A 7,778-nucleotide genomic window follows, 5' to 3' on the forward strand; every position below is an offset into this window, starting at 1 on the left:
CATAATGGAAAATGGACGTCTGCAAAATGATCTAAGTGCGGAATTTATCGTCGCACATGCGGAATTTATCATCGCATCACGAGGTGGCAAATAAGTAGCAGACGACCATCGAGTTTAAGTGTTACAACTCAAAGAACCAACTGTATCAAAGCAAACGAGAGTTGTAAACACGAAGCAAAAAGTATAAAGCACCCGCCCATATGGACCCGCTTGAAGACTATCAAACTCATATGCTTCTCCCCCTTTTGTCAGTAAGGACCAAAAAGGTTTGAAGACATAGAGCATCTACTCGTTCCCATGAAGAGTAGGTGAAGCCGCAGGGTCGTCGGTGGTGTTCGGCAGTGCAGAAGAACTTGGAGCAGTGTCGAAGTGTGCTGAAGGAGGTGGCGGTGAAGTAGCATCGTCTTCATCCTTGATCACTCTGGCATTCACAGTTGCAGCAGAGGAAGAGAACTCAGAGTCTTCAAGAGATGGAGTTCGTCGCAGCACTGCCCTTCGAGGAGGTGTGGAGTCAAACTTGAAGCGTTCAGAGAAGCCATCCTCTTGAAGATCATCTTCAGAACACATCAGCGTCAGCCCTTTCCATGTGCGTCGAGAGGTTTCATGGGCAACAAAGGCATTCTTGGTGGCAAGATTGCGAATGCGATTTACATCCACCAAGAGGCTTTGCATTTGACGCTTCAGCCAGTCATGATGCCTATCCTGTTTCTGATGAAGAGCCACAAGAAGCTCTCGGTCATTGAGAACACGAGTGCGCTTCTTGGGTCGTTGGGCAATTGTACTATCAGTGGATTCAGTGAGAGCAGGATGCGGTGCACGTGTAGTGCCAGCCAAAGGATACACACGAGTGACTGCTTCAACTCCTTCAATGTTCTGAGAAAAACTTTGATGCTCTGCATTCTGAAGATTTAGAGGTTCCTTGGCAGGCTCAGGATAGATGGCTTCAATAGACATATCCACATCAGGCAAAAAGATCCGATGATTGCGAGCAGATGGCTGATATGAGATAGCGGAGTGAAGTTTGATCAGCCGCATTACCCATGGGGCGTAGAACTTCAAGCCAAAAAGATCAGAGCCTGATGCAGCAAGTTGGCAAATGAAGAAGTCCTGTGCATTGAAGCATTTGCCATGAAGAATATAGAAGACCAAAGTCTTCATTGCACCTTCCAGCTTGGCATGTGGAGAGTGTCCTTTGATGGGCCAGAGAGTTCACCTTATGATGTGATAAATAGTCCTTGGCAGATACTCAAGGTCTTCAACAAAGAACTCTTTGGGATATGCACCATCTTGGGGCAATGGCTTCATCATACTGAGCATCTGACTCATGTTAGGTTCAGGCTTCTAAAAGATGCTCTCCACAGCTTCACTGTGATGTTGACAGCCAGATTCGTAGAGATCACCGGGAGTGGGTAGACCAGTGAGCTCAATGATGTCAAAGGCTTTGGCTTCATGATGAACATTTCCTGTCATCCACTCGAGGACCCAAGTCTTCGGATCTCTGTTATACCCGCGGATGTGAAGTGTGGCATAGAATTGGAGCAGTAGCTCTTCATTCCAATGCTCTTGGTCGGTGACGAACGGTAGCAGTCCAACCTCTTTGAAGCAATCTAGAGCTTCTTCCAGACAAGGCAGACCAGCTATTGCTTCAATGTCAAGACGCTTGTGTGGGAAGATGCGACCTTAATTGTATAGAATGCAGGAGTAATAGCTTCGCTGCGGATCCAGAACCGATCAGATGATATTCTTTCCCTTGAGTAGGGGTTCCTGGAGCTATTGAAGAATGTGTTGTCTGCTCTGAAGCCATTGACATTGAAGGATCCAGGTGCTGATGCAGGACCTGGAAACCTGGGCAATCTTGGGATTGGCTTCTGTACCTGAGGCCTGTGCTCAACATGATAGTCGAACTGAGGACCGGCAGCAGGAGCAAGAACAGAAGCAGTGAGATCAGTGGCTTCGCTGACTTCTGGTGCTTGGGTTGGTGAAGGCTCCACATTAGCTTCAGCCATGACAGCGTCAGTGGCTTCATTGGTATTGATGGTGGCAGCCTCAAGATTTTCATCCTCCACTTGACGAGCTGGAGGGTCAGTCACAGTCACGTTCTCCTCGAGAACAGCTTCTTGGTGGGACAGGGGAGTAGCAGCTTGTGGGGCTTCTTCTTCATCGGCTGATGCAGCCGGAATGTCTTCAGCAGCTTTAGCTTCAGACTCAGAGACTGGAGGCCTTGGTCCTTTGCGAAGCCTGCGCAACGCTGGCGACGCCTGTGGAGTTGGTGTTGGCTGGGCCTCAAAGTCTTCTTCCTCTTGTGGGCGATCATCCCATGATGCATCCTGAGCAATTGGCGTCAAAGGACGACCAATGCTGATGAGCTCGCTGTGCGTTAGCACAGGCGATGATACCTGTTGGTGCTCGAGCTGAGGAAGAACTGCATCATCTTCAACATGGTCATGGTGACCAATGTCTTCAGCAGCGATGGGATCAGCTGCTGGAAAGTCTTCAGCTTCATGAGCCTCTGTGAAAGCAGGCTCATGGACAGTCAGTTGACGTTCTTGCGGTTCAGCGTCAGGGTGAACCATGGAGATGGGTTCAACAATCAAGGGCTCTGTGGGAGCAGCCCGTTCCTTCTTGGTCTTCCTCTTCTTCTTGGAGGGGGCAGTAGCAGAGGCTTCAGGATGTTTCCTCTTCCTGGCTTCAGCCTCAGTAGTCCTCGTCTTCTTTAGCTCTGAAGCGGTTGACCGGGCCTTTGGCTTTGAGCCAGTCATGCTAGTTGGGAACACAATGGGATCTGCTTCCTGCCTTGGTGCGTTGGGTTCGGCCACAATGGGCTTCTTCTTCTGCTGCTTAGCAGCCATCCTGGGATCAATGCCCGGACGCCCAAGGGCCTTGCTCTTCTCAGCCTCATTGTAGCCTTGCACACACTTGTCAGCCAGGCTCTTCATGCGCTCCCGAGAACCCTGAGCTTCTGTGCGTTTCTTGAGAAAGGCTTCTTTGAGCTCGTGCAGCATAATCTTGAAGTTTTTCACCTCTTGCACGCTGAGCTTGGCCATATGCTTCTTGAACTGAGCCTTTTCATAGTCAATATTTTGCTTCAGTTCGACGATGCGCTGAGCAAGAGCTAGCTCTGAAGCAATGGCGCCATGGAAGGCGACACTGAGGCCAATGGGTAGTTGCAGATCATTGAAGATTTCTGCTTCTTCTTTGCTCTTGATGAGTTGCTCAAGAGCGTCATCTGCAAGATCTTCATCACTGGACAGATCAATGGCATCGTTGCGCAGAATGGCAGCAGCTGTCAGCTCTTGGCCGGTGTGTGGCCGAGGCATCTTGACCTTCTGGGGCTTGTAGATGCGTGAAAAATCTTCAGACTGCACACTATCTTCAGGAGGTGCATTTGCCAATGGCTTCGCTCGTGAGATTTTTGGTGCAGAGGCAGGCTTGGAAGCTTTTGGCTGCTTCAGTTTCTTTGGCTTCGGTGCTGCAGGCGCTTCATCTGAGTCAGCGTCATCTGCAGGCTCATTTACGGCAGTCCCTTGAACCACTATGTGGGTGATGAGACCTTCAAGGTTGTAGAAGGGCCCAAGAAGATTGGGTTCAGCTTCGCGAGTTCCATCAGCACGGGGAGCAGAGGGACCAGGGTTGAAATCTAATCCCAAAGACTTTTTGTTCTGCTTCGCTGAGTTCTGGGCAAACTGGAAGTTGTGCTTAAACAGATTGTCGTCACGACACCATAGCAGTGATGATGGGTCAGCATCCGCAGGACGCTTAACCAGTTCCCATACATTATTCATCTCAAACTGTTGAAGCTCTTCTTGCATAGCTTGAATCCATTCAGGTTCCATGAAGGCTTCTTCAACTTTCTTGGGTTCTGTTATTGAGACGAATGCGAAGTGCCCACAGAAATTTGCTAGCTGAGTTGCCCTTGAACGAGTGAGCGGACCGGGTGCATTGATGCCATCAATTATTCTCTCAATCTGCACTCCATTGGCAACACGAGGATGTATAGGGCGAAAGTTTTGCTCTTGCTGATCATTGTCATTGTTAGTGGGATTGTCTTCAGGCTGAGCATTGTCTTCAGGTTGATCAGGTGCGGAGATGATAAGTTCCTCTTCAGGTTGAGCTTCAGAGGGTATGATTTCTCCGGTTCCCATAAGCTTGATTGATTCGCTGGATGGAACTTTATCTAGCACATTTGGGAGGTGCTCTCTTTGTGAACCGTTAGTCTCATCAAACCGCACATCCACTGTTTCAACCACTTTATAATGAAAGAGATTGAAGACTCTGTAGGAGTGCGAATCCTTTCCATATCCAAGCATAAAACCCTCATGTGCTTTTGGTGCAAATTTTGAAGTGTGATGTGGATCCTTGATCCAGCACCTGGCTCCAAATACTCTGAAGTAACTGACATTTGGCTTCTTGCCAGTAAGGAGCACATAAGATGTCTTGTTCAGAAGCTTGTGAAGATAAACATGATTGATTGTATGGCATGCAGTATCAATGGCTTCAGGCCAGAATTTTCTTGGAGTCTTGTATTCATCAAGCATCGTTCGGGCCATCTCAATGAGTGTTATGTTCTTGCGTTTCGACGACGCCATTCTGCTGTGGTGTGTACGGGGCTGAGAATTCATGTGTGATGCCCAAGGTATCAAGATATGTATCAAGGCCGGTGTTCTTGAATTCAGTGCCATTGTCACTTCTGATGTGCTCTATCTTGGCGCCATAGTTGTTCATTGCTCGATTGGCGAAGCGTCTGAAGACATCCTCCACTTCAGTCTTGTAGAGGATTATGTGCACCCAAGTATATCTAGAATAATCATCAACAATGACAAAGCCATAGAGACAAGCAGTAGTAGTAAGAGTTGAGTAATGAGTGGGACCGAAAAGATCCATGTGGAGCAGTTCGAAGGGTCGAGTAGTTGTCATGATTGTCTTCGAGGGATGTTTGGCCCTCGTCATCTTTCCTGCTTCATAGGCACCGCATAAGTGGTCTTTCTTAAACTTGACGCTCTCGATGCCTATGACATGCTTCTTCTTTGCAAGGGTGTGGAGGTTCCTCATGCCAGCATGCCCTAGCCTCCGATGCCAGAGCGAGCATTCTGAAGCTTTTGCTAGAAGACATATGGCAAGCTGTGGTCCTGCTGAGAAATCTACCACGTACAAATCATCTTTTTGATACCCTTCAAACACTAGAGACTTGTCAGATTCCATTAGAACAAGGCAGCGATATTTTCCAAACATTACGATCATGTTCAAATCGCAAAGCATTTAGACAGACATTAAGTTGAAGCCAAGGGATTCAACAAGGATGACTTTATCCATGTGTTGATCCTTTGAGATTGCAACTCTACCTAGACCCAATACCTTACTTTTACCAGTATCAGCAAATGCGATGTGACTCTTGTCGGATGGACGTAAGGTTGAGTCCATAAGAAGGCTTCTTTTGCCAGTCATGTGATTGGTACACCCACTATCAATAATCCATTCTGAAGATGCTGGTATCGTACCCTACAGTGCAGTTAGGGGGATAGGCTTCACGAAGAGAATTGTGAAGCAAAAACATTTGACGAACCAGTGGGTTATGAAAGCTTAGATCCAGATTAGGACTAATAGGGAGAGTAGCAAGCAATTCAGGAAGGAAGTACATAGTAAGACCATTCGGGCATTTGATCTTGCGCCCTACAAGATGTTTAAGGTCCCCAGCAATAGCGTCAGACGATTTTGGTTTTCTGCTGGAGACCTTTCCCTGCAAAAGAGAGTTAAGCTTTCTTAGCCACCCACATCTTCAAGGGTGGCTTAGAAGCAATAAGTCTAAGTACAGCATCTGAGAACTTTGGCTTTGGAGCCCTAGCAAAAAGTCTTGCAGGCGGACAATAGTACTCATAAGAATAAGTAGAATAGTTCTTGGTCTTATGAACATGGCGGTTTGATGAACCGCGCTCATATTCATAGGCCTGAGTATGGTTTCCCTGCAAAACATTTGCGTTAGTGCGACTCAGGTGAGTCCTTTGTCTGTATGAAGCCTTTGGACCGTATGAAGCCTTTGGTCTGGGGTTTGTCTTCTTCACGTGTGGTGTCATGATGACATTCACAGGAAGATTCTCCAGACACTTTTTTGGAACCCAGATCTTCTTCATAGGCGGTCCATTCCTGCAGTTAGTACCAATGTACCTGGCAAACACTTCACCATTCTGATTCTTAAACAGTTTATAGTTTGCATCAAAGGATTCATCAATGACAATGGGGTTGGCACAAGTGAAGCCAGATAGAGTGGATGGATCTGCTGAAGATTCCTTTGCAGCAACCCATGTGGTTTTGGGGTATTGCTCAGGTTTCCAGTAAGAGCCATCAGCATTCATTTTCCTTACGAACCCAACACCCTCTTTCCTCGGGTTTCGGTTCAGGATCTGCTTTTTGAGGACATCACATAGTGTCTGATGCCCTTTAAGACTTCTGTACATCCCTGTTTCAAGCAATGTCTTCAACCTAGCATTCTCATTAGCAATAGCAGTGGAATCCTCAGCATAGGGGTTAGTTCCCACATCAACAGTTGAAGATATTGCAACAGTAGCAGCAGTAGAACATTCAGCAACAGTAGTAGCATTATCACGCTCAATGCATTTAAGACATGGTGGTTCAAATCCTTCCTGAGCAGAACCTATCTGTTTGGCCCGAAGTGACTCATTTTCCTTTTGAAGATCTTCATGAGCCGCTCTCAATTTCTCAAGATCTTGCTTCCTTTGAAGATAATCATAGGAAAGCCTTTCATGTGCTGTTGAGAGCGTTTCATGACGACTTTCAAGTTCCTCATACTTAATGTGAAGATTTTTTATGTCTTCAATTAAGGACTCAGAATGAGTTATTTCAGCGCCTAACAGATCATCGCTTTTGTCTAATAGTTTTTGAATATGTTCCATGGCTTTCTGTTCTTCAGTTGCAATTTTAGCAAGTGTTTTGTAGCTGGGTTTTGAATCACAATCAGGGTCATCGTCACTAGATGTTTGATAGTGAGTAGTGCGTGTGTTTACCTTGGCACCGCGTGCCATGAAGCAGTAGGTAGGAGCGGAGTAGTCCTTGTCATTTGCATCGGTGTCGGTGATGAAGTCATTCTCTTCAGTGTTGAAGATGGACTTGGCAACGTATGCTGTAGCCAGACTTGCGACGCCAGAATCGGACTCCTCCTCAGACTCCACCTCCGCCTCCTCAGAAGCGGACTCCTCCTCTGAATCCATTTCCTTGCCAACAAACGCACGTGCCTTGCCAGATGTGCTCTTCTTGTGTGATGAAGACTTTGAGGAAGACTTGGAAGAAGACTTTGAGTATTTCTTCTTCTTCTTGTCGTCAGAGTCATATTCCTTGCTCTTCTTCTTATTTTTGTTCTCATTGTCCCACTGTGGACACTCAGAGATGAAGTGGACAGGTTTCTTGCACTTGTGACATGTTTTCTTCTTGTAGTCATGAGCAGAAGCTTCATCATTCCTTGAGCTTGATCGGGAAGACTTTCTGAAACCTTTCTTCTTGGTGAATTTTTGGAACTTCTTCACAAGCATAGCAAGTTCCCTTCCAATGTCTTCAGGATCATCAGAACTATTGTCAGATTCTTCTTCAGATGAGGAGACAGCTTTTGCCTTCAAGGCACGAGTTCGCCCATAGTTTGGACCATAGATATCTCTTTTCTCAGAAAGCTAAAACTCATGTGTGTTGAGCCTCTCAAGTATGTCATACGAATCGAGTGTCTTGAAATCAGGACGTTCTTGAATCATCAGGGCTAGGGTGTCAAACGAACTGTC

Source organism: Triticum urartu, chromosome 4A, assembly GCF_056163025.1.
Source record: "Triticum urartu cultivar PI428250 chromosome 4A, HENAU_Tu73, whole genome shotgun sequence".
Taxonomy (NCBI): Eukaryota; Viridiplantae; Streptophyta; class Magnoliopsida; order Poales; family Poaceae; genus Triticum; species Triticum urartu.